A 27,666-nucleotide genomic window follows, 5' to 3' on the forward strand; every position below is an offset into this window, starting at 1 on the left:
TTCGGGACTGGGAGGCCTAGGGGGTGGGAAATCAGATCTGGGAGGGGATCTAGAATCCAAGGCGGATTCACCAGATGAGACCAGAGGTAATGGAACCAAGCTTGACGAGGCCAGAATGGGGCAATGAGGATCATTTTGCTCTCCAACCGACTGGCTTTCTGTAGAAGCTTCAGAATCAGAGGTACAGGGGGGAAAGCACAGAGTAGACCGGGAGGCCAAGCATGCACCAGAGCTTCTCTCGGGAATTCCCCGGCGGGGGGAATTAGAGCGAAGTAGCTGTTGCATTTCGTGTTTGAAGGAGAGGCAAAGAGATTGCAACAGGGTTGTCCCCATACGGCAAATATCCGCTTCGCTACCTGGGGATTGAGAGACCACTCGTAAGGAGACAGTATGGTGCGACTGAGTTTGTCCGCCAGGATGTTAGACCATCCCGGAATGTGCATTGCAATAAGAAAGCGGTTGGTGGAGATCGCCCATTCCCACACTCTCATAGCTTCTCGACAGAGTGGGTAGGACTTGGTTCCCCCGTGTTTGTTGATGTACCAGACCACCGACATGCTGTCTGACTGAACTGCAACTGTTCCTGTAGGAAGAAGGCTCTGAAGTGCTTGCAACGACAACAGCACTGCCCTCATCTCTAGAACATTTATATGCAATGAGGTCTCTGTATCGTTCCACGTGCCTTGGACCGTCCTGCCCGCATAATGCCCCCCCAAGGCGAGAGGCGTCCGTGGTCACCATGGCGAGTGGAGGGGCCATGGAGAAAGGGCGTCCCGCTTGGAGGTCCGGTGATTGTAACCACCATGCGAGAGCCCTTTTGCAAGCCTTGCTAAGGGGAATGGGGTGACTGAGAGGGTATCGATGGAAGGACCAATGGACTTGGAGCGTCCACTGCAAAACCCTCATGTTCAGGCGAGTCATGGGGAGCAGGGAAATTGCAGCCACCATGGAGCCTAGCGCCCTCAGAACCAATCCCGCCGGGGGGGGCCGACAATAGTAAAATGGCCCGCACATGTAGCCTCAGGGTGTGAAGTCGCTCGGTGGTTAAGAAGGCTAGTAAGTTGTTGGTGTCTAATCTGGCCCCGATAAAGTCTATCACCTGAGTTGGGTTGAGAAAGGATTTGTCCGTGTTGACGGTGATCCCCAGCCGGGGAGCAAGGTGGAGAAAGTAATTCCTGGCTGAGCAGAGTAGATGACTTGTTGGGGCGGTCAGGAGCCAGTCATCTAGGTATGGAAACACCTGCATTCCCTGGAGCCTCAGGTGGGCTGCTATCACTGCTAATACCTTGGTGAGCACCCTGGGGGCTGAGTTGAGACCGAAGGGAAGGACCCTGAACTGATAATGACTGGCTCCTAGCCGGAAGCGGAGAAACCTCCTGGATCGTTTGTCCATCAAAATGTGGTAATACGCATCCTTGAGGTCTATCGAGCACATCCAGTCGCTCTCCCGCAACAGAGGGAGAATGGATTGAAGGGTGACCATCTGGAACTTTTCTTTGGTTACTGACAGGTTCAGGAGGGAGTGATCGAGGATTGGGCTTAGGTCCCCCATCTTTTTTGGCACCAAAAAGAACCTGGAGTAGTAACCCGATCCGAACTGGTCTGGATCGTTTGTCCATCAAAATGTGGTAATACGCATCCTTGAGGTCTATCGAGCACATCCAGTCGCTCTCCCGCAACAGAGGGAGAATGGATTGAAGGGTGACCATCTGGAACTTTTCTTTGGTTACTGACAGGTTCAGGAGGGAGTGATCGAGGATTGGGCTTAGGTCCCCCATCTTTTTTGGCACCAAAAAGAACCTGGAGTAGTAACCCGATCCGAACTGGTCTGGGGGGATGTGTTGGATGGCTCTTTTTCCTAAGAGCTGCTGAATTTCCGCAGCTGCAGCCTCCCTCTGATTGGGTGGGACGTCAGGGAGGCGTTTGGGTTGGTGAGGGATGTGAGAAAAGGGAATTTGGTATCCTCTGGATATGATGCGAAGCACCCAGCGGTCTGTTGTGATGGACTCCCAAGCTGCCAGGTGCCTCGAAAAACATCCCCCCGACTGCCTCCCAAGAGGAGCAGTCGGGCAACACCTCAGGGTCGCTGGGTAGGCCGGTCAGAGAAAGCTTCTCTGGACCCACCATTCCTCGGGCCCCCTCTGCCTCTAGGGCGGCATCCACCCTGTCCTCCTCTGCCACGGAAGGACTGGGGATCGGGAGCGGCCTGGGATTGTTGCGACTTCCGGAACCACATCTTCTTCTGTCCCTTTTGGTTCTTGGAGAAGTACCTCTGGGGAGCAGAGAAGCGGACTCCGAAGGCAGACGTCTTCCTGTCCTTTTCCCTCTGGACCAAAGTCTCGCTAACGGTCTTGCCAAACAGGGCAGAACCATTGAAAGGGGCATTTGCAAATGATGCCTTGAAGGGTTCCGCGAAATCGCAATGCCGGAGCCAGGCCTGACGTCGCATGACAAGGCCTGCTCCGCTGGCTCTAGCGGCTCCCTCTGTGGTGTGGGACAACAGCCGCATAGAGGTGTTAGATATGGACCTGAGAATGGCCATCCAAGTGGAGTACAACCGTTTGTCCTCCACCGACATGAACTCTGGGGGCGAAGCAGCGTACTCTTTGATAAGGTCCCGCTGCAGTCGAATAACATGTGCCATGTAGTTCAGAAACCTCACCGAGAAGGTCGCTGAACTAAAAGCCCACTTCCCTAAACGGTCCATCAAACGGGACTCCATGCTCGGTGGATGAACCGAGGGACTCTCCTGAGCTAATTCCCTCTTGGTGGCCGCCACCACCAACATGGCATCTACGGGGGGACCCTTGCTCCAATGGGACCTCTCGGAGGGCGGACTAAGGATCTTGTCCGGGCATTTGGGGACTGGCTCCACAGTGTCCAGTTCCTTCCACGCCCTAGTGGTAATAAGGTCCACTAAGGGGTCGGGCGGAGGGGACACCCAAGAGGTAGATGGGCCTGCTTCGAATGCCTCCAGGAACACGGATTCGTCCGAGGAAGCTTTGGGGGCAGACCACCCCCCCCTCTTATCCTAAGCATTTCCATGATGTCGCCGAAGGAGACATCCTCGGGGGGTGACCTAGGGGAGCCTTCCCCTTCATCCAAATCTGTGTCATCAGTCAAGGACTCGGGGGAGTCCATGTGCCTCCTCTTGCACTTTCGCTTGTGAGGGACGTCCTCAGGGGGGCTGTCCGAGGACGTCTCACCAGCCAGGTCCTGTTCCAAGGGAACGACCTGGGACATCGAAGCAGGCTGTCCCTGGGGCCAGGTGATGGAAGCTGGACCCAACAGAGAGGGAGTGCGGGGCGGAGCCGAAGCAAGGACTGGGGGCCTGGAAGCACTGGACAGTGCCCTCTCCACCACATCGAAAGCCGAGTGAGAGCCGCTATCTCTGGGATCCGAGAGCAGACCCTCGCTCGGATCCGATGGACGGATCGGGGTCGGCGCCGAAGCCATCGGATCCGACGAACCAGTGTGCTCCGACCTAGACGGAGCCGAAGACACACTGATTCCCTCGGATCCGACGCTCAGCCCACAGCTCTTAAAGCCCGGATCCAACAAAAACAGACCCAACAGGCTCGAGGGAAGAGACGGCGCTGAAGTACCCGATACTGTCGGCGCCGACCCACCTCCGGCTCCAAGGCTGCTCGGCTCCGAACCCGGGAAGCAGGCCGGAGAAGGAGCTATTGGGGCAAAGAAAGGTGTCGAGCTACCCTCTGAAGGGGGGGAGGCAGGAGCACTCCCATCTGCAGTTGGGCCTGGAGAAACCTTCGTATCATCCGGTCCAAATCTGCGTCGGAAAGGCTACAAGTCGATCTCGACGAGGCCACTGGGGCTGACCGGGAATGCCGCCTCGATGACCTCAACGGAGATCGGGTCTCCTCCTCCTCGGGGCCCGGTGAGAAGCACGGAGACCGGATCCAAGAAGGGGGAGAACAGGAAGCCCTTGTGGGAGAAGACCGCTTAGCCGGGGGGGCCGAAGCGGAGGCCTCGGCCCACCGCTTGTGGTGCTTCTCCCTCCTTTTATCTTTCCTGGCCACCCTCTCCTCCGGAGCTGCAGCGAGAGTTTGAGTCCCGACCGGAGGGAGAGAGGCAGGAGTGGCCGCCGCCAAAGCCGGGGAGGAGGCCACAGAAGCACTGGAGGCCGAAGCTGAATCTGGGGGCAAAAGTCCCGCTAGGATCAGCTTCGACCTCCGGTCCTTCAGTGCCCTGGGGTTGAACGCCGCGCAGATGGAACACCCAGAGGAAAGGTGTTCAACCCCAAGGCACCGCACACACACCGAGTGTGGCCATCCGCTGGGGAGAGCTTATGGCCACACTCGGTGCACTTCGAAAAGATGGGTTTTGGGGCCTCAGACATCTTAAAGAAAAACCCACTCGTTAGGCCCCAAACACACAACACACAAAAGCTACGACCAGCGAAAGGGGGGGGGGTAAGTTTAACTAAAAAGGTATAGACTAGGGTAGTTTAGCAAAAAAAAAAAAAAAAAAAACTCTCACAAGACCCTACGAAACCAGGAGCTCAAAAACCTAGCTGCTGACAAGAAGCGCGGCAAACTAGATCTGAGGTCAGTCAGAGTTGGCAGGGGATTGTGGGTGAAGGGGAGGAGCTAGGAGCTCGGATCTAAGCTATGAAAGATTGCCGGCTCGGATCAGTGGTCGGATCCGATTCCCTAAGGTTGCTGACAAATGAAGTTTACTACTTCAGATGCCATGGTTCACAGAGAGCTTACAAAGCATCAAAGGTATCTCATTGTTGAAAGTTATCAGTCAGGAGAAGGGTACAAAAAATTTCCACAGCATTGGATATACCATGGAACACAGTGAAGACAGTCATCAAAAAGTAGAGAAAATATGGGACAACAGTGATGTTGAAAAAACTGAATATCCCTCCAAAATTGATGAAAAGACAAGATGAAAACTGGTCAGGGAGGCTGCCAAGAGACCTACAGCAACACTGAAGGAGCTGTAGGAATTTCTGGCAAGTACTGGTTGTGTACTACATGTGACAACAGTCTCCCGTATTCTCCATATGTCTGGACTATAGGGTAGGGTTGCAAGACGGAAGCCTTTTCTTACACAGAAAAACATCCAGGCCCAGCTAAAATTTGCAAAACAATACATCAAGTCTCCCAAAAGCACGTGGGAAAATGTGTTATGGTCTGATGACACCAAGGTTGAACTTTTCTAGCCATAATTCCAAAAGGTAAGTTTTTCACAAAAACAACACTTCGCATCACGAAAAGGACACCATCCCCATGGTGAAGCACGGTGGTGGTGGTATCATGCTTTGGGGTAGCTTTTCTTCAGCTGGAACTGGGGCTTTAGTCAAGGTGGAGGGAATTGTAAACAGTTCCAAATACCAGTCACTTTTGGCCCAAAACCGTTAGGCATCTGCTAGAAAGTGGAAGATTACGAGGAATTTCACCTTTCAACATGACAATGACCCTGAGCATACATCTAAATCAACAAAAGAATGGCTTTGCCAGAAGAAAATTAAAGTTTAGGAATGGCCCAGCCAGAGCCCAGACCTAAATCCAATAAAAAAAATGTGTGGGGTGACCTGAAGAGGGTTGTGCACAAAAGATGTCCTTGAAATCTGACGGATTTAGAGCACTTCTGTAAGGAGGAGTGAGCAAATATTGTCAAGTCAATATGTGCCATGCTGATAGACTCCTACCCAAGAAGGCTGAATGCTGTAATTAAATTAAAAGGTACTTCAACAAAGTATTAGTTTAAGGGTGTGCACACTTATGCAACCAGCTTATTGTATGTTTTTTATTTTTTATATTTTTTTCCCCTAACAGATTTGTTTGTTTTTCAATTGAATTGTACAGGTTATAGGTCACATTAAAGGTGGGAAAAGTTTTGAAATGACCACAATGAAAAGACCCAATGCAGGATCAACCTGAATAAAACCATAAAAACTCGACCACTGTGTAAGACACAAAAAGGCACAGGCGCTGGTACTAAGAAGATACAAATGTTTTATTCCAAACGACCACAATGACTGAGCGCGTTCACCAGCAACCTGGTTTCTTCAGAGTCATGCTTCACAAGTGAAAAAACATTCTATAAATACCCACTACCCACAACCAATTAATTAATTGATTAACTCATTAAATCAATTTAAATAAGTTGACAGAAATAGTCAACACCATTATATAACAATTCTATGCAAAACAACATAAACAAATACTTGGTCACAGCCAGTGAGCAAAACCTAACTAATCACAAATAATGGCAATGCAATACTAAAAACTACATAAAATAATTAAAAAATACAGTTACAAATATTGTTGTTACATAATGAAATTAAACTAAATCAAACTAGCTAGATACTTTAATTGAGGCTTTATTGAAATGGACTCATTGAGTCCTGGATGCCTCATAGCATTTAATCTGATTTGCCACTCCATTTCAAGCATAGCCACCTTATTACTAATGTCACAATAGTTGTTAAATTTGACTCTATCTATAATAAAAAAAAAAAATTTGTTAAAACTAACACAAAACTTGGTATGCATATAAAGTGCATTGTACTCATCCTTTCTCTTAATAGAACTATTGTGTTCCCTGATTCTATCTATTAAGCATCGTGTAGTCATGCCAACATAAAAAGCTTCGCAGGACATACACGATGCAGTATATATACACAATTCTTAGTGTTACAATTGCACACCCATGAACTAGCGATTGTACGCTTGTAACCTGCCACACATATATAAGCCCCTTCTGCGATGAATCTACATCCCTTACAGGTACCACATTTACTCATCTGTGATCTTTTGTATCCTACACTTTCCTTTTCAAGAATGTTCTTAAGATTTTTTCCTTTCCCAAATACAATATCTGGTCCCTTACCCAAAATCATTTTGGTATCCCTTCTCAGGAAATATTCCCACTTGTTTCTTAAACTCATACTAAGCGCCAATGCTTTCTCATTATACTTAAGAACAAACTTCGGTCCATCCATTAGACCATTTCTGTCACTGTCCAAGACAGCTGAAGTTGTCCCATGTCCCCTGTCTTTCAAAATCGGAATGTATTTGTTCTTCCTCTTCTTATAAATCTCTTTTTTGGTCTTACGTAATAATGTTATTGGGTATCCCCTGTCAAGGAACATCCCAATTAAAGTAAACATTTCTTTTTTGAACAACTCATCACTGCTGATGAGCCTAGACATACAGACCATCTGGCCCTTGACCACCCCTTTTCTCTAATGTAACGGGTGACAACTAGTGTAATGTAACATAGAATTAGAGTAACTTGGTTTCCTATATATAGTACTGACTAGTCCCTCATTTGATTTAGAAATACTTATATCTAAATAGTTCATTAAGTTTTGAAATGATTTATTGTGATCTCATTTTTTTTTATATCAGAAAAACCTGGCACTTTAACAGGGTGTATAAACTTTCTATATCCACTGTAGCTGTGAGATGAGGGGCTGTAAAATGTCTGCAAATACAGATTCTGCTCTTTGGCCATATTCCAGAAAATCATGTTTAGCCTGTACATCTAGGAATGGCTTTTCCATGGTTTGCTGATGAACCCTATGACTATGGTGCTGCCTCTGATGACTTTTGACTGCTAGAATTCTGTATCAGCTTGAATATTTGGAATGTATGTAGAGCATAGAGACTGTCTGTCCTACCCTGATAGCTCAATCTCCTGTGGACCTTCAAGGTTTCTGTGTGAGCTCCCCAGGCAAACTTTGATGCAGCTTTGTAATCACAGGTGGGAGTTAAAAAAGGCATATCCACATTAGTTAGCATCTGAGATGTTTAACATCTAAAGTCCTCTTGGGTGGCAGATATGCCTGGTGCCAATTTCTTCAGAGTGGAGGTGCTGGTGGCAGAAGCTCTGGACTTTACCAGCGAGTTTTTCTCAAATTTAGTTTGGCTTGAGTGACAAGGTATAAAGAATGACACTACCACAGTTCCTTTAGAATGGCACTTGTTGTCGTGCAGGCTCTCTCGTCTGGTTTTAGGAAGAAAAGGTTCAAAAGAAAGACCTTTTCCAGAAAAGGGACAGTCTGCTCTCCCTACATCCATGAATGCTATAAAGAAAAATGTTCTTATGAGAAGGCTTGAGATTAGGTTTTAGGAAACAGATGGAGATGCTAAAACTGGTGAGGCATGAGATAGTGTAGTTCAGGGAATTCTTTAGATCCTCCTGTGTTAGGGCCTGTACTAGGCAGTAATTCAGGTAAGGATAAATATGGATACTCTTCAGTTTAAAGTCAGCAAAGACTCAAGGTAGTCATTTGTTAAATATTCTGAAAGAAATGGACAGCTGAAAGGCTGAAAGATAGAAATGCTGTGACCTGGCAATGAATATCAGGGAATGTTCTGTGTTCCATGTAAATGGGGCTAGGAGGGTAGGCATCTTTTATATCTAAGGTGCCTATGACAGCATCAGAAACAGCAAAGAAAGGAGGGCCTTTGTGGTTAGCATTTTGAATTTCCTGATGATAAGGCATTTATTTATTTTATAGCACTCAAGGATGATTTTCCAAGGTTTTTTTTTTTTTTTTTTTTTTTTTTTTTTTTTTTAGTACCAGGAAAAATCTTGAGTAAATCCTGTCCCCAGTACCTCTAAAGGAACTCTTTTCATTGCAGGGCATAAGATAAGCTGGTCCAAGATGGGAGCTGCTAAGGCCACTTGGCTTATGAGGGCATACATATGAGCAGTGGGAAGGCCCCAAGGTTGAATTTGTATCCAAAGGCAATAACCTCCCCTACTCGAAGGCCTGTGGTCAGACTGAGCCATCTGTCACTAAATAAAGGATAGTCTTTCTCCAAGTAAATAGAAGGCAGAGGAGAGGAGATGGAAGAGGGGTTTTGGAGAAGACAGTCAAAACTAGCAGGGAGACTCCTTGCAGGGTAAGAGGCTTTTCTCTCTGACTCTGCCCTGCTGCCTACCTTGACACTGCTTCCTTTCCACTGACTTTTTTTTTTTCAAAGACCTTCTTTTGATTAAACTGTACAGTTAAGGATCATTTCCTGTAAGGGGGCCACTGTTTGAATTGGAATTCCTTCAATATTTTGGAAAAGGAGGAGAGATTGCAACATTATTATTTGAATAGTCATGTGTTTTCACCAGTCTTTAATTCACTTCAGGAAATGGAAGCTCAAATAAACGGTATACTAAGATTGCGGTTAAGAGCTACCCAAATCATGTCATCTGATAAAGGCTGGATCCTCAGCCATGCATGTCTGCTAATAACTATGCCCTAGGGTGCTGTCCTGGCAAACATATCAAATGAATCATAACCCCCATGAATGCATACTTACTGTCTTTTATTGCAGTTTAGGAAAGGCTGAGTAGGCCCTATTTCAAAGCTGAATCTTGGGCTTCCTCTATTATAGCCTTATGTTGTCATAAAATATCTCTTTGATGTTACAAAATAAAGTCCGGCAACTTACGACTCTTACTACTCAATGAAAAGGAAGCACAGTCCTTCTCAACCCTGTCCTTGATACTGTTTCCTTGTAACTGGGAACAGTAGCGTTAATGGGCACCAGCTCTGATCTCAGGGTGGTATCTACATAATACCTCTGGAGTATTCAACACATTTTATAAGTAGTACTTAAAAACTTCCTCCACCCTACAGAACTTCTCAGGTTTTATAGGGGGTAATGGCTGTGCATCTAATTACACAGAAGCATTATCACAGGCATCTTCAAACCAAGACTGGAGAGATGGCTTTTGGTTTGGGCAGCTTAATGTCCAGTAATGCATCTTTTACGGGTGTCAGACAATATTTCTGCACCCCATTTAAAACTCCTGTATCAAACTCAGTCTCTCTAAAGAAGATGTCCACTGGACGACTACCAGAATCACTTGCGGAGGGGGATTTAAGCTTGCTGCATTATGTAAGATCCTGATCCTCATATTCCTCAATGTCTGAGTCAGACATCTATGTGTGGGAGCTGGTTCCCCTTTCCTTCTGCTTGGAAGAGCTGTAAGACAGGTTTAAGATCCTGCTGGTGAGTGGTCTGCACTCTCTGTCATGCTGCCATGTACTCCTCTGCAAAATGTCTGTAAATTAAATTGGCTGAGGTCAGGGTAGCAATGAAGAGGGGCCACTCTTAAGGTGAGCATCTGTTCATCAGGATACACAGCTGGGGGTAAAACCAACACATTTTTTCTGAAATGCAAAAATCACAGCTTCTGATGTGGAACCTCAAGTAACCTTATGAAAACAACTGAAAATCCAAAGAAGAGGAGAAAGTATAGTTGTGTACACTAACCATAAATGTAGATGTTCGAGTGTATTCACTGCTGCAGTCGTCAGTTGTGGGTTAACCCTGCTGGGTAGCCCTCGGCTGGCCCGAATACCAGAGTAAACAGTATCCCTCCTGCGTTGGCTGCAAGTCACCAGGGAATGATGTCAGGTCGTCAGTGGTATAAAGCGAGGAAGCCAACACCATTACATCAGTTTTTCTTGCCCCAACCTGTAAGAGCCCTGCCCAGAAGCTCTGAGGAAGGCCAACCTGGGGGATGCCCATAGGTATAAAAACAGAGAAAGAAATAGAGGGGGAATTAAGGAGGGAAAACAGGACTGCAACAGTGAATACAATCGAACATCTACATTTATGGTAAGTGTACACAACTGTACTATGTTCTTCATGTTTCACTGTTGCAGTCATCACTTGTGGGAAGATTCCCAAAGCTGAAGGCAGGGTGGAAGGTAGGAAGGGAGGAAATAGAAAAACAGGCTTGCACTACTCTAAGTAGAACCCAGCATGCCCTGCAGGACTGCAGAGGCAAAGCCTGCCCAGACTTTGAAGTAAAAAGGAAATTGGTAGTGTTTGGTGAAGGTGTAGATGGAAGTCCAAGTGGCAGCTTCTAGGATGTTCTTGGTAGGGAACCCCCTGAGGAAAGCAGTGAAAGTAGATGCTGCCCTAGTGGAACAGCTTCGGACAAGCTTGGGAGGTATTTTTACATGGAAGTGGTAGCAGAATTGGATACAGTGGGATATCCATTTTGAAATGGTCTGCTTGGAAATAAGTTTCCCCTCTGATTCTGGGGCGAAGCTGACCAGCAGCTGATCAGTTTTTCTGACAGACTTGGTCCTATCCAAATAATATATAAGTTGTCTGTGTACATCCAGTGAATGTAGGATTCTTTTCCCCCTATTTTGAGGGTTAGGAAAGAAGGTAGGAAGATGGATAGCCTGATTAAGTGTCACGTCAGATACTACCTTAGGCATAAAGGAGCGATTAGTTCTAAGGGACACCCTGTCTGCATGGAAGATGATGAATGGTTCAAAGACATGAGGGCCTGCAGCTCGGAAACCCTCCTGACTGAGGTTATGGCCAGCAGGAAGGCGGTCTTCCAAGAGAGGTGCTTCAGCTCTGTTGAAGCAGATGGTTCAAACGGACGGAAGGTCAATTTTTTCCAAGACACAGTTCAGGTCCCACACAGGGGTGGGTGGCCTTCTGGGTGGTCTGAAGTGTGATACCCCTCTAAGGAAATGTTTTAGCAGGTGGTGGAAGAACAAAGGTTGCCCTGTATGGGAATGGGCAGAGATAGCTGAGGTATGAATTTTGATGGAAGAGTAAGATAATCCTTTTTACACTAGCTCTGCCAGCTTAGTCTAGAATCAAAGTGAGGGTGGCAAGGGAGCTGTTTGTACTCTTAGTTTGGCACCAGGCATTAAATCTTTTCCATTTTGCAGAGTAGGATTTCCTGGTGCTGGGCCTCCTTAATGATATCCAGAACCTGCTTGCTCAACGGTGAGCTGGTATCCGCCTCTGGGGTATAAGCCATGCTGATAGGCTGAGAGTTTGCAGATTGGGATGCAGTACTGACCCTTTTTCTTGGGTTAGTAGTCCTTCTGTGAGAGGCAGGTTCCTGGGTGGCTCCTTGGTCAGGCTGAGTAGCAAGGGGTACCAATCTTGCCTGGGCCAATTCGGAGCAATGAGTATAGCTCTTGGCCCTTCCTCCCTGATCCTTAGCAGTACCCTTGGGGTCACTGGCAAGGGGGGGGGGTGTAGACAAACAGGTTGCCCCAGTGGAAGGAGAGGCAATCCACCTTCCACGCTCCTGGATGGAACTCCCTGGTGCAGAACTGGTCCAACTGTCTGTTCTTTATGGATGCGAAGAGGTCTACCTATGGGGTCCCCCATATTTGGGTGATGTTGAGGAAGGTCTCCCTCCAAAGCTGCCATTCGTGGGGGTCCAGGACACTTCTGCTGAGGTAGTCTGCCAGGGTGTTGTGCTCCCCTGGGATGTACTGCGCTATCAGACGTAGGCCCATCACAGAGGCAGTCTGCCAGAGTGACATGGCTAGACGAAAAAGGGTGTAGGAGTGTGTTTATTTATTTATTTATTTTCATTTGTTGACCAGCAGTGTCCGACGTCGTAGGTCCATTTTCAGCGGAGGCCCGGGGAGAAAAGCTCCACAATTAAAATATACAGACAGTAGTTACATTGGATTTACATAGCGATTAGCAATTTGATTAACATAGCAATTAATTACAAACATAGTTACAGATGAAGAACATAGTACATCAGTAGACAGCTAGAATCTTTATCTGAGAAGTACATAACAGACAAAAACAAATGTTACAATAAGAAGTTCCTGCTGTATAATAAGTACCAGGCTTATCTGAGCTTGCTATAATCAAGGTAGTTAGTGGGGTGGAAAGAAAGGTAGTGGTTGGATGGGTGGGTGATATTAGAGTGAGAGTTGCAAGGGCATAGCCAGCATGTTTTTAGGTGCGCTTTTAGTAAAGTTTTGAAGTGGGTGCATGATGGTATGGAGGCAATTGTGGGTGGGAGGGAGTTCCATAATTTGGCTATGGTGCAAGAGAATAGTGCTTCACCGCCAGAGTTATTAGCTTTAGTGAGCTGCAAGTGATTTTTGTTGCTGGATCTTAGTGGTCTGGTGGTGCGATAGGGTTGGAGTAGATTCTGGAGGGATGGGACATTTAGTGGATGGTTTACTAGTTTGTGGGTGAGTGAGAGTTGATACCAATGAAGGAAGTGAGGGAGTTCATGCCAGCCCAGTTCAGCAAGTGAGAGATAGTGGTGACTACAGCAGGATGCCCCTGTGGCGAATTTGGCGATTTTGTTGTAGCAGGTCTCTAGCTTGTCTGGATCGCATTGCCTTAGATTGGTATATACTGGAGAGGCATAAAGTAGGGTGGAGATAAGGTGGGAATTTGCTACTGAAATCTTTGCTGCTTTGGTGAGAAGTTGCTTATTTCTGTATAACGCTCCTAGTTTTATGTGGACTTTTTTATGGTCATGGATATGTGAATGTCAAATTTTAGTTTATTGTCTATTTCCACTCCTAGCAATTTGGTGTGTTCTGTTGGGTGTAGAGCGGTGACGTCTTTTACTGTGATGTTAAAGTGAAAGTTGTTTTGAGTATGTTTGGTGGGTTGGAAGATGAGTAGTTGAGTTTTGTTTGGGTTGAGTATTAATTGGGTATCGGATGACCAAGTTTCAACAGAGGAAAAGGCTTCCTGTGTGACTTTTTGCAGTTTGAGTAGGGACTGGGCTGAGCAGATGATGGTTGTGTCATCTGCATATTGTATGAGTGTGCCATGTTTGGTGGCAGAGGCTAGATTATTGGTGGAAACAAAGAAGAGTAGGGGTCCAAGGATGTATCCTTGGGGGAACCCCTATGGAGACAGGTAGTTGGAGAGATATGTCATTCTGCCATACAACGGATTGTTGGCGGTCAGACAGGTAACTCTGAAAAAAGTTGGTGACTGATTGTGAGAAGGATAGGTTATTGAGGACAGAGATTAGTTGTTTGTGTGGGACCATGTCAAATGCTTTAGATAGGTCCAGGAAAGTAGCAGAGGAGAGATAGCCATTGTTTTTATGCTGAAGGATAGTGTTAGTAGAGTAAGGCAGTGGTGGTGTTATGGTTTGGTCGGAAACCATGCTGAGCATTGGAAAGGAGGTTGTTAGTAAGGAGGTAGTCTGAGACCTGAGAGCGAATGCATCTCTCTAGTATTTTGGAGAGTGGAGAGAGAATAGTTATGGGGCGGTAATTGGTTAGTTCTGTAGAGGGGCCGCCTTTGTGGAGGGGAATTATATGTGACACTTTCCATAGTGTGGGAACGTAACTTTCTGACAGAGATCGGTTAATCAAGATGGATACTGGGTAGGCCAGAGCATCAGCTGCAATTTGTAGGCATTCACTTGGGAGGTTGTCTGCTGCTAATTTGGTGGGCTTAAGTTTAGTTAAGAGTTTTTTTTTATGTTGGAGGTAGGTAGGAGAAAAAGAGAAGGCAGTGGGGAGATTACTAGTTGAAGGTGTGGGTTGGTGGGAAGGGGGGTTGTGTTGTTTAGCTAGTGATAGTACGGTTTTGTGTGAAGTGTGTATTGAATGAGGTAGCAATATTTTCAAAGGAGTAAGGGATGTTAAGAGGAGGGGTACTGACTTAAGCTGGGTGGAGGATGGAGTTTATGGAGGACCAGAATTGTTTGGGGCTGTGTTGGGAGAAGTCTAGGGCAGACTGGTAGTATTGGAATTTGTCCTGTTTTATTAGCTTTTTGATTCTATTGTGTAGTTCTAGGAATTTCTGCCTAGTTGAGGGGGTTTAGGTTTTGCGCCAGTGCTCCTAGGCTTTATCTCTGTTTTTCATTTCTGACTTAGTGGTTTTCTGTAGCCATGGGGAGGGTTGTGCTTTGGTTCTGGAAAGTCTTATGGGGGCATGGTAATTAAAGATGCTCAGGAAGGTAGTATTGCAAAATTCAACTGCGTCATCAAGACCGAGGTACTTTAGAGGATGCCAGTTACATTCTTTGAGGGATGAGATGAATGTGAATGGGTTAAAGTTTAGTTTCTTACGTATTTGATGGTAGATGACAGGTTTAGCTTGGTATAGGTATTTTTTGAGTAGGAATGTTAGGGAGTGATCACTGAGGCTATCTGATAAGCAGCCTGTTATATATGACTGGGGGCTCTTACTGACTAGTATCCAATCCAGGGTAGTGTGCTTGCTGGAGTTTTTATTTATCCTGGTTGGCGACTGGACTAGTTGGGTTAAGCCATGAAGGTTTACATGATGGGTTGGATGGTTGCCAGAACAGGATTGCCAGTCAATATTGAAATCACCTAAAATTATAGTTTATTGGGGGAGATGGTGGGTAGACCAGCTGAGGAGGTTTTCTAGTGGAGGGATGTTTTGGCCAGGTGGGAAGTAGCATCCAATTATGTTGATTTTTTTGTTTTGGTTTATTTTGAGGTTGGTATATATTATTTCTTCACTGCCTATTTGTGGAGCTGATGATTTTAAGATCTGGATGTTTAGATGCTGTTTAAATATAGCTACACTGCTTCCTTCCTTGTTTAGCCGGTCTACTCTTAGTATGCCGTAACCGGTAGGGAGGATTTGCTCACTGGTAATGTGAGGTTTTAGCCAGGTTTCTGTCAGGATGCCTATATCTGGGGAGTACAAGTCTATGGTGGCATGGAGTTCACTGACTTTGTTAGATACACTTCTAATATTTAGGCTTAGTAGAAGGAAGTCACCTGGCTTTCTACTGGCTGTGATATGGGAGAAGTTGTGGTTTCTAGTCTGATTATGAGGATTGGGGTTGGAGATGGTAGGGTCAGGTTTGGGGTGGATGTCTCCACTTAAGGCTAGTTTTGATATGCATGTGGTTATTCGTTTTCTCAGTTTCTGAATGTGTTTGTTTATTAGGGAAACTTTATGACTGTGTTCTGTGGACAATAGATATGGTGGGAGGGTTACTATGTTAAGTTGTAGGGATGTTTTATGTTTGAGTAATATAGTTGGTAGAATATGCGGGGGGTGTATAGGGATGGTTCTTGAGTTGGTGGGAGGGGAGCCGAGTGAGGGTGAGACATGAGTGATGGTGTGAGTAGTAGTAATAGTTTTCCGCCCTGCTTGTTGATGTACCACATGACTGTAGTACAGTCTGTTTTGATAGAAGCACCCCTGGTTTTAGGTGGCTCTTGAAGGCTGTGATGGCCCTGAGTACTGCCATAATATCCTTCAGGTTGATGGGGAGGTCTAGGTCCCTGAGGCCCCAGGTGCCTTGGGTGCACATGCCTCCTAAGTGGGCCCCGCCAGGCCGCATCTGAGGCATCCGTGGTGATGGTTTAGCCATGGGGATGAATGAGAAATTGTAGGCCCTTGTTCAGGGTACAGACTTCTGCCCACCATTGGAGTTCCTCCCTTAAGCAAGGACTCGGAGGTAGTTGTAGCTCCACTGACAGAGTGTTGGTACCATTGCAGTTTTCTCATGTGTAGTCTGGGCCAAGGGCACCAACAGGATGCAGGATGCCATGCACCTCAGAGCCTGCAGGAACTTCTTGCTGTGAGGTGTGTCCTGTGAGCTAACTGGGTGACATATTGGGGTAGAAAACTTTGTTTTTCTGGAGAGAGGAAGGCTCTTTGGGTGGATGTGTCACGGAGAGCTCCCAAGAAGGTGATCTATCTTGTGGCCTGGAATTGGGATTTTTCCTTGTTGATGGTAAATCCCAGAGAGGTAAGAAGGGTTTGGACAAAGTTGAGGTCCTGCAGGAGCGTTTCCCTGCTGTCTGCCTGGATGAGACAGTCGTCCAGATACAGGTAAAATCTGTATATTTTTCTTCCTGCATAAAGCAATGACAGGGGCCAGGCATTTGGTGAAAACCTTGGGAGCAGTAGATAACCCAAAGGGCAGAGCAGAAAATTGAAAGTGTTGTGAGCCTGCCCTGAAGCGAATGAACCTTCTGCAGGATTACCTTATAGGGATATTGACGTAGCCATCCTTCAGATCTAGGGCAACTAGCCAGGCATTTGGAGTCAGCATGAGCAAGAATGTTTGAAATGTAAGCATTTTGAATTTTGGCACTAGCAGGGAAATGTTTAGTGTAGCTAGATCTAGATTAGGGAGTCAAGTGCCCTCTTTCCTGGGTACCAGGAACAATCTTGAATAAACCCCCTTCCCGGTTTGTTCCTGGGGTACAGGTTCCACTGCTCATTGAGCACAGAGTTTCTAAATTTGGCACAGGGTCTCTGCCTGCTGATTTGCTAGTATGTCTGGGTACCCTGTTAAGCTTGGGTTCTCTTTGAATGAGAATGGAAATGATTTTTACGACCCATTGATCTGCTGTGATGGTTTGCCAGTTGTCTTTGAAAAGGGATAGCCTTCTGCCTAACCTTTGGGGGGGGGGGGGGGGGTGGAGTCACTGTGAGTCCTTACAGTAGGGAGTGGACTTAGAACTCCCTGTCCTGGGGGTTTTACAGGTCGACTGTCTGGGGCTCTGCTGGCCTTGTAGTTGCTGCCGGGGGGGGGTGGGGTCTATCCCTGCGCCATTTCCTTTGTCCAGTCTTGGATTGGAAAGGAAAGGACCAGTGTTTGGTGGGAAAGTTCCTGCTGAATCTGGAAGGTTGCACCTGGAGGAAATCTTTTACTGTCTGCGCTGACTTGGCCTTATCCTCCATTTTCTTAATCACTTCTTCCGCCTTAGATCCAAACAAGCGGTCCTTATCTAGGGGGGCATCCAGGAGTTTGGATTTAACATGATCAGGCAGAGGCTACTCTTTCAGCCATGCATGTCTCCTAATGACTGACCCCGAAACAGCAGCCCTGTTAGAGGCTTCTAGGGCCTCAAATCTGCAGTGGAAGGAATGTTTTGCCACTTGAGAGCTGCAATATAAGATCTCTCCCAGTTCTCTGGAAGTTGAACGGTCTGGTAAGGACGAAATTTTCTGCTTTAATAGCTCCAGCTTATGTTGCTGATATTTAAGCATATGGAACTGGCAGTTAAGAGCTCTGATAGCTATGGTAGCAGAAGTGTATACCTTTTCACCCTGTCTAGGGCTCTGCTATCCTTGTCAGAAGGTACTGTTTTTTTGGAGAAACTGGCCCTATTCCGTTTGGGCCCCTGGGTGATGACCTCTGGGTCGGCTGCAGGGCTCTTGAATAAATATTTGTGAGTGTCTGGCACCCTGTAATACCTGTCAGGCTTTCTGGGTGCAGGTGGCAGGGCATCAGGGGTGAGGCTAGACTCCATAAAGACATCCTTTACCACATCCAAAATGGGAGGAATGGCTAAGGGTTTATGCTGGGGTAGGTCCAGAAACTCTCTTAGTCTCTTCTTACACTGGGGATAGTCCTGAGCTTCCCAATGGAAGTGTTCTCTGAGGGTATGTAAGGTCTCTCCAAAAGACAGATCCTCAGGGGGGGATGCAGATGAGATGGATTCCTCTGCATCAGAATCCTCAAAGGTAGTAAGGGGCTGCTGTTCATTGTCCAAGTCCATAAAGTCTGATTCTTCTGTGCCAGGTTCTGAGAGAATCTCTGGGGAAAGGTCCCTTTTTTCTTTTGGCTGGGGTAGCCTGATTACCTCTGATGAGTGTGATCAGATCCTCAGTCATCTTAAGAAGTTGCTGTGACTGAGCAGGCAGGGCTTGAGGAAGATGGTGAGTGGGAATTGTGGGACGAGTTTTTCTAGGAGTGGCCTTGCTTTTAGGACTCAAGTGTTTCGATGGGCCTGAGTGCAGCTGTGGCTGGCGGCGTGGCCATTGGTCTTTGTCTGGCGTTGGTTATCTGAAAGGCCTCCTTGGAAGCCGGTGCCTGCAGAGCAGTTCCAGACCCAACCGCGGGGCTGACAACCAAAATCTGGACAGCTGTAGTCTGATCTGGCAGCATACCGGACTCCAAATAGGTCTCAGTAGAGGCCTGCAGTGGCTGTGCGGCTGACGTCAGGGGCTGTGTAGGCGCCTCACTGAATTTCACTGTGCTAGTGGCTGACTTCAAGTTAGAGTCGTCTGTCGGCCTAACTTTTTGTGGTCCTTCCCTTTCTTTGTCTTTTCTCTTTTTGGGGATATCCACTGGAGGCTGACCGAGGAACGCCATTTCGTACCGAGATGGACTCTCCTTAAAATGTCTAGCTACGAATTCAGCTCTACGGCGGATGGTCCTAGCATTAAATGAAGCACAGAACCGACATCCGGGGATGTCGTGGTCTGGGCCTAAACACGTTACACACAGGTTATGGAAGTCTCAGTGTGGTATTTGTTTTCCACAGTGGAGACAATTATTTACTTTCCTGGACATCGGATAGTGCAAGAAAAAGATCCCCAATGGGGTACTTAGCTTTAGTTGTTTTTCTTCTTCACTCTGGCAATGGTCGACTGAAGCACATGCAAACTGCTTCTGCTTTGGGCTCCACGTCAAGAAAACTGATGTAATGGTGTCGGCTGCCTTGTTTTATACCACTGTTGACCTGATGTCAGTCCCGGGTGACCTGCAGCCAACGCAGGAGGGATACTCTTTACTCTGATATTCAGGCAGGCCGAGGGCTACCCAGCAGGGATAACCCACAAGTGATCACTGCAACAGTGAAACACGAAGAACATCTCCCTGGTGGCAAGCCCCTCGTTTTCTAATGCCATGGAGCATTTAGATGTGACGCTGATAGTAGTCATTGAAGCCTTGGAAGATTGTGAGACTGCTGTCCCACTGTTGAGGTTCAAAGGGGGGGCAACAAAAGGTTAAGGAAGCAAATGAAACAGATATCAGGGGTGGGGACAGATAAGACTGACACAACATGGCTGTCTATTTCAGGTCCCTGTGTGACTAACAAGGATGCTAAGGCCTAATGCTCTTTGCCCACAGACTCCTACACAAGTAGATGTCCAAGTTTGTCCACTCTACTCTTCATTTTCTGTTTGCTAGAACCACACTACAGGAAGCCAGAACCTTTTCTTGCTCAATAAACACCTTGAGGCTTTCTCTGAAAAGCAAAGTTTTCTTTCTGAAAAACAAGCAGTGCTCACAAGATGGTTGCTGATGACTCTCACCAAGGCAGAAAAGGTAGTGAAGGTGATAAGCCTTTAGTGAAATCTATCTCCTACAATTGCACTTGCTGTTTTCTCAGGGGATGTCATTGGCCACAGTAAACTTTCTAAAACTTTGACCAAAGCAAGTCAAAGTAGGGATAAGACAATAAAGATCAACATCAAAAATAGCAACACTAGCAAGAAAAGAAAATCCCAACTTTTGTCCTTCTCTGGAAGCTGCCTAGGGGAGACAGACAGCTAGACAGCACACAATCAATAAATAAGTGGCTGCTAAAGTTGGTGCAGGATGTTTTGACCTCTTACTTAACTTCTACTGATATCCTTATCATGGGGAGAAGATCAGCTTTGCTCTGAGAATGCCTAAACTCTTCTGTGAGTCAGGAGAATTCACAAGCATTATGAGTGGTACTCCTACAGCTGTTCTTAATATGGGAGTCTAAATGGATGAACCACCAAAAATAACACCATTGCTTGACCCAAGAGTCCATATGTTTCCTAGAAGACCCCCCCCCCCCCCGTGAAAACCTGGATATTAGCAACCATGCAGTCTGCATATTTTAGAAGAGTAACCAAGCACACTTTTCTTTTATTATGTTTTTCATTTTAACTTTAACTTTTGGCCTGCTAAGATTTTTGGTTATTTTTGTCTTATAGACAGGCTGAATTATGAACAGAGGGAGAAATAAAGGGAAAACATTGTTCTGTACTCACCATAACATTCCACCAGAGTTGTTGCTCTTCATTTGCCTTCAACCTGTGGGAACACGGATCAGGGATGGATCCGACTCGGCCGCATTTCTCCAGCATCGGATACGAGCTCCAAGCCCCAACCCTACCCATAATGCCCCTGTCTCCTTCCTCCCTTCAGATCGAGTTTGCTGCCCACCATAGCAACCTAACTTGACACAATGTCTTACCCCTTGGCACAATAGCCCAGATAGTACCATAAGGAATGACCATTTATGCCAAAGAAAGGGCCATGTCTTTTCCAGCCAGACCACCACACAGCTCATATAAGGCAGGGGGAAGAAGGAAGGGACAGTGGAAGACAAATGAAGAGCAACAACTGAGATGGAATGTTATGGTGAGTACATAACTTCTTTATCTGAAGTTGCTGTCTTCATTTGCTCTTCAACCTGTGGTACAGAGTTTCCAGCGACCAAACACCTGGAAAGCCCTCATGGAAGGATATTCCGTAACAAGGAGGAGCCAAAGGATGCCCTACTTCTGGAGAGAAGATCTAATTTGTAATGGGAGATGAAAGTATGTGAAGATGCCCAGGTAGCTGCAGAGCAAATATCATCCAAGGAATCTCTGGACCAAAAACCAGCTGAAGCAGCCATACACTTAGTACAATGTGCCTTAACTTGACCTGGTGGAGACACTCCTTTGGTTGAATATGCCAGGAGTATACACTGAGAAATATAACGAGCAATGGTGACCTTTGATACAGGTTTCCCTAAAAGGGCTTAGAATAGGAAACGAAAAGTTGATTGGACTTGAGGAAGGCCTTTGTTCTTAAAAACGTAATTGTCTATGAACATCCAGCAGATGCAATTTATACTCTCCCTTATTCTGAAAGTTTGGAAAGAAGACAGGGAGGTTGACAACCTGGTTGATGTTCGATTCTGAGGCCACTTCAGGCAGAAAGGAAGGATTAGTGTGCAAAGATACCCTGTCTTTATGGAAGATCATGTAAGGGGGCTTATTCGATAAGGCCTGAAGCTCCGACACTCTTTTAGCTAAAGTAATAGCAATCAGAAAGTCTGTCTTCCAAGACAGGAACTGAAGCTCCACTTAACCAGCAGGTTCAAAGGGGGAAGAAACCAAGGCTTGGAGGACCAAAGTAAGGTCCCAAGGAGGTGTAGGATCCTTGATCTGTGGCCTAAGAAGAAAAGTATTATTTATTTTATTTATTTTCAGTTTGATTACCGGGGAAGTCCACTGGGCCAGAACCTGCCCATTTTCAGTGGAGGCCTGGGGAGAAAAGCTCCATAAGCAATACAATAATGGTCACATAATGTTAAAGGTATAATACATGTATAAAAATTCATACAGTAAGGAAATGCAAATGCATAAAATGTACATCATACAACACAGTTAACAGATAATAGAGAACACAGTTTACAGGTATTTCCCATTCAGCACAGCATGATCAACAGTCTGTAAAATAAAGATCTGAGGTTTCTTGTGTTTTTACATTAGAAGGGGGGCAGTTTGCATGCAGATGTTTTAATTAAGTAAGGTAAAAACTTGCTGTGCAGACAACAGAAATACTGTGATATTTACAATATTTACATACTTGGAGTCAGGTGAGAGAATTGCTTAATCAGTGACTGTCAGCTTAAGTCTATTTTAGGAGAATAGAAGTATTAGTTCGAGGGAAGAGTGGAGCAAGGAGTATGAAGAGCTCATTGGGGAATTCCCTTAAATTTAGGTAGAGTGTAAGCAGGAACATTTCCGTTTGGATGACAGGTATGAGAAAAGTTGGGTCTTGAAGGTTTCTGAGTTTGGTATAGTCCTAAGTGAAGGAGGGAGAGAGTTCCATTTCTTGCCTAGAGAGAAAGAGAGTAGAAGCTGGCCAGAAGGACGTTTGGGTTTGTGAATAGAAATTACATTTTGGTGTTAAGATCTCAGAGATCTGTTTGGGATGTATGGGGGAAGGATGTTTGTTAAGGCTGGGCATTTATCTGGGTAGAATATTAATTTGTGAGCGGTAGTTAGTTGAAGATAGTCTAGGTGGCTAGAGAGTTCTAGCCAGTTCAGTGATTGTAGGGTAAGGTAGTGATGAGTAGAGGTTTTGGATTTAGTTGCAAATTTAGAGATCTTATTATAGCAATTTTCAAGTTTTGAGGTGTTGGAAGAAGACAGATTAGTTAGAAGAGGGGCTCCATATAGTAAAGAAGGTAGGTAGTTGCCAAGCTGCCAAGGTATGTCTAGAGGAGTTGGAGAGAAAGAGATTATTCCTATAGAGCATACCCAACTTTGGTGGGTTATCTTTATGTTTTGTTGTATGTGGATATCAAATTTAAGGTGCTCATCTATGGTAATGCCAAGAAGTTTTGCAAAAGGAACCACTTCTATAACAGTGTTGGTTTGGCTTAGGACTTTGAAAGCATTTTTTCATAAGAGAAAGCCCTGGAGGGAGGGAAAAGTAGTATTTTAGATTTGAGTTGAGAGAGAGATGGTTTTGGTGCATCCACAGTTCTCAGTGGTAGAAAATGCTATTTGGGTTTTAGTCAGTAGTTCAGGAAGGTTAGAGGCGGCACAGACTAAAGTTGAGTCATCAGCGTATTGGATAACTGTTGTGTCAGGGATGACAGTGTGAAGGTTATTAATGAAGATGTTGAAAAGCATGGGTCTGAGGATGGACCCCTGGGGAATGCCGGTGGGTGTTGGGAAGGAGGAGGAGGTAGAGTTCAGCTTGAGATCTGTCTGATAGGTAACTGGAGAACCAGGATACAGTATTAGGGGAGAGATTAAGGTTGGCGAGATGAAAGAGAAGTTGTTTGTGGGAAATGGTGTCAAATGCTTTAGAGAGATCTAGGAGTACTGTGGATACTAGTAGTCCAGAATCTCTGGCTCGATTGACTGTTTCTAGGAAGGATAGTAGGGCAGTTATGGTGCTGTGGCCTGGGCGGAAGCCGTGTTGTGTGGGTGTTAGAAGTTGATTCTGGGTTAAGAAAGGCATAAGTTGGTGGTGGACACATTTTTCTTGAATTTTGGATATTGGAGAGAGTAGAGCAATGGGGAGGAAATTGGAAATACTGGTGTTTTTGCCTCCTTTGTGAAGAGAAATAATGTAGGCTGAGCGCCAGAGTTTGGGTACATATGACTCTTTTAAGGATCTGTTTATTAGGATACTGATTGGGAGAGCAATACCATCAGCAGCACATTTGAGGAAGGACGAGGGTATGTTGTCAGGGGTATTGGAGCATGGCTTTAGTTTGGATATGAGCCTTTTTATAATAATGGTTGAAACTGGTTTGAGCTGGAAATTAAGGGGACAGTTATTAGGGTTGTTGGGTGTTGAAGAATGAGAGTTGTGTGGATTGTTGTTTGGGAAAGGTTTGGTTAGGTTAGCTATGGATTCTGTAAAGAATGAGTTGAAATGTGAGCTCAGTTCAATGTCAGTTATACTTGGGTCAGGGCAGGGATTATTCCTGGACCCTGGATGGAGAAGGGAATTAACTGATTTCCAGAATTGTTTTGGGTTCTTATTATTGTTGGACTGAAGCTTATTGTAGTAGTTTTTTTTGTCCATGGTGATTAGTTTTTTTTTACATGGTTGTGGAGTTAGGTGTATTGGAGCAAGGTAGTAGTCATTTTATTTTAATGGTAAAGCTTCTAGGATTTGTCCCTGTGGTGCATGATTTGTTTTGTTTCTTTGGACAGCCAAGGAGCAGAATTAGCTTTGACTCGTTTGTTTTCTTAGAGTGGCTAGGGAGTTAATAGTATTTAGGAAGACAGAGTTGAAATGTTCTACAGCTTTGTCAAGGGGAACAGTATTTAGGATTTGCCAACTAATTTGTTTAAAAATGTTCGAGAAAGTTGTGGGGTTGAAGTTGCTAAGATTACGAGTGGGAATGTAATGGTGTTGATACTGGATGGAGTTAGCTGAGCAATGAATGAAAGCAGGGAGATGGTCACTAAAGGTGTCTGGGATAGTGCCAGAGTGAATTACTTTGCTTGGATGCGAGACTAGGATCCAGTCTATGACGGATCCTGGGGGGTGAATTTTGTTAGGGCGGGTGGTTGAATGGATAACTTCGGTGAAGGTGTAGAGGTTAATGGATAGGGAGGGAGAAGGCGTGTTGATTTTATTCCAATCAATATTAACATCGCCTAGAATGTAAGTTTCATACTTTATTTCAGTTAAGGCCCAATAAAGAATATTTTCAAGGATAGAGATGTTGTCGCCTGGGGAGATATATAGGGAAATAATGCAGATATTCTTATGTTTATTCAATCGTAGGAAACTTGCTGTTAGTTCAGTATTTTTGAATTGTGGAGTTGGGATTTGAAGAGGGATTAAGGAAAGAAGGTTAGAGTAGATTAGCACAGAGCCGCCACCTTTTTTATTTAATCGGTCATTTCTGTGGATATGGAAACCAGGATGTAAGATTTCAGAGTCTGCGCTATGGGGTTTTAGCCAAGTTTTAGAGATGGCTAAGATGTCAGGTTGGTTGTGGTTAATCCAAGCTTGTACTTGGTGTACTTGGTTATTAAGGCTCTACACATTGATAGTGAAGAACTTAAGAGTGTTGTGAGAGAAGGCAGATGAAGAAGGGGAAGGGGGGGAAGGGTAACATGTATTGGGAGAAGTAGGGGATGAGGGGAAGGAATTGTTTGTAGTGAGACAAGGGCCAGGGTTGGTATGGATATCTCCAGATAAGGCTAGGACATTACAGGAAATAACTTTTAGCCTTTTGGGTTTGTATAATAGGAAGCTGTTTGGGGCTAGCAGTAGTTTATGAGTAACATTTTTTGTTGTGGTGGAGAAGTGTTTGGGATAGAATAGGTACAGTAGGTAAGGTGGAATAAGAGAAGAGGATATAGAGTGGAATTGAGTGCATAAAAGTGGTTGCAGGTGAGTGTAAGGGATAGTTTGAGTAGAAGGTAGGCATGGGGGTGCTTTGGAAGAGTAAGAAGTAGCATAATATAAAGGAATTAGTAGTACAAGAAGGGAGCAAGGGATCCGGACAGTATAGAGGATTCGGGAGGGCATGTTTAGAATGGGGGGGTATTGAAGGGAGTATTATAGTGGAAGTGAACTGACTTATTGAGGAGGAGAAGTATGGAAGTAGATGGGGTTATATTAATTTACAAGGAGGAGAGGAGGAGACTAAGAGTAGAGAGGGGTATGGGATAGTGGAGTGGGAGGAGTAAGAGTGGGAGGGGTAATAAGGCGAGGACTATGATTAGTTAACTGATATGGGTGGGAGGAGTATGAGAAGAATAAATGCAGAGGTGCTGAGGGCAGGTGAGATTTGGGGGCAGGGTAGGGGAGCGGAGTGAGCCCGCAGGGCGAACGGAGCTGGTAGAGACAAATGAAGGGAACAGTTCAGGAAGAACAATCAGTAAGAAAGCAGACTACTGAAGGTAAGTCAAACGTAAGTACGTAAAGAGGGGAGGGAGCCAGGAGTTACAGTTGTAGGAGGACAGTTGGATGGCTATAGTAAAAAAAACTAACAGGAAGAAAGGGGTTATGCTACAATTAAGTGTCGAGGCCAGAAGAATGAAAATAATTATATTAAAAGCTGTGGGATAGGCATATGAGGTAGGGCAGAATACTGGTGCCACCTAGTGGACAGACATTGTATTGCAGCAAAGGTTCCTTCAAGGAAAAGGCTAGGCAGGGAATTGGGAAGGCAATATATTCAGCTAAGGGGAAAGAATAGAGGTGAGAAAGGAATACTGGTTACCATATAGAGGGTAGGGGGGAGTGAGGCTGCTGGCTGTCCCGGCTGGGAAGTATTCTTTAAACCACCTGGAAGTGTTAAGGTTACTAACATATTCTTTTATTGCCAGGCTTGGTTAATAACATACTTTCTTGCTTCCTTTTCAGTGATATCTAATTTGCAATGGGAGGTGAAAGTATGTGAAGATGCCCAGGTAGCTGCAGAGCAAATGTCATCCAAGGAAACTTTGGACCAAAACCAGCTGAAGTAGCCATAGACTTAGTACAATGCGCCTTAACTTGACCTGGCGGAGACACTCCTTTGGCTGAATTCAGAAAAGCTTTACAGAGCTTATAAGAGGCTAGAGAAGCTAAATTCTCCCCATGTGGAAATCAGAAATATCCACCAGCTGAACTTTAACTGTACAGAAGCTGGCACCCTGTTGAAAACTGCCTGCCAGAAGCTCCAAGATCACAAGAACTGGACTACTGAAGGGATCCAAATCCCGCTGAGATGCCCAAATTAAGAAATGCTTCAACTTACTCGAATAAACCTTCCTCGAAGATCTATGAGCCACTACCAAAATCTTTTTATCTGGAGAATATAGCCTGGGAGTCCTAACTATCATGGGAAATGGAGCAGCCAAGCGGTCAGCTTCAGACTGACCAGATCTGGATGTGGAATCCATGAGAGATGTGAAAACAGATCCAGAACCGGATCCAACATCAGGGGAGGAGACACTGCATGAGACCACAGAGAAGGGAAACATACTTGGCAATGCCAGAAGGGAGCAATGAAGATGACTGAGCTTCCCAGCTGTTGTGCTTTCTGAATACGTTTTGGTATCACGGGGACTGGAGGATAAGCATATAGAAGACCGGAGGGCCAGGCATGGACTACAGCGTTTCTGGGGGGACTTCCCCGGAGGTGGGTTTAGAGAGAAAAACTCACTGCGCTTTGCATTGGAAGGACAGGCGAAGAGATCGCAGCAAGGCTAACCCCACTTTAGAAAGATCTGTTTTGCTACTCAAGGATTTAGGGACCACTAGTAGGGCATCAGGACAGACCTGCTGAGCCTGGCCATTAGAATATTGGACCTCCCCGGAATGTGCGTTGCCACCAGAAAATGGCCAGTGGAGATCATCCACTCCCACAATATCATAACTTTGTGGCAAAATGGATAAGACCTGGTTCCCCCTGTTTGTTGATATACCAGACTAATGACATATTGTCTGTCTGGATGGCAATCGTCCCTAGGGGAAAATGGGCATGAAGAGCTTGCAATGCCAATAGTGTTGCCCTCATCTCCAGGACGTTGATATGCAACTGGGTCTCCAGGAAAGACCACATGCCTTGAATTGTCCTTCCCAAGCAATGTCCCCCCCCCCCACCCAAGAAGGGAGGCATCCGTGGTCACCGTGGTCAGATGGGGTGGGAAGAATAAACGTGTGACCGCGAAGAAGTTCCAG

The 27,666-nt window shown here is 45.7% G+C and overlaps 1 protein-coding gene across 2 annotated transcripts in view; it reads right to left on the minus strand.

Annotated features, from left to right (window-relative positions):
• EIF2AK2 (eukaryotic translation initiation factor 2 alpha kinase 2) overlaps positions 1 to 27,666 on the minus strand; it is a 1,554,704-nt gene that overhangs the window by 1,237,804 nt on the left and 289,234 nt on the right. The gene's annotated exons all lie outside the window — the stretch shown is intronic.

This window comes from Protopterus annectens, chromosome 1.part0, assembly GCF_019279795.1.
Source record: "Protopterus annectens isolate FY-2018-M chromosome 1.part0, PAN1.0, whole genome shotgun sequence".
NCBI lineage: Eukaryota > Metazoa > Chordata > Ceratodontiformes > Protopteridae > Protopterus > Protopterus annectens.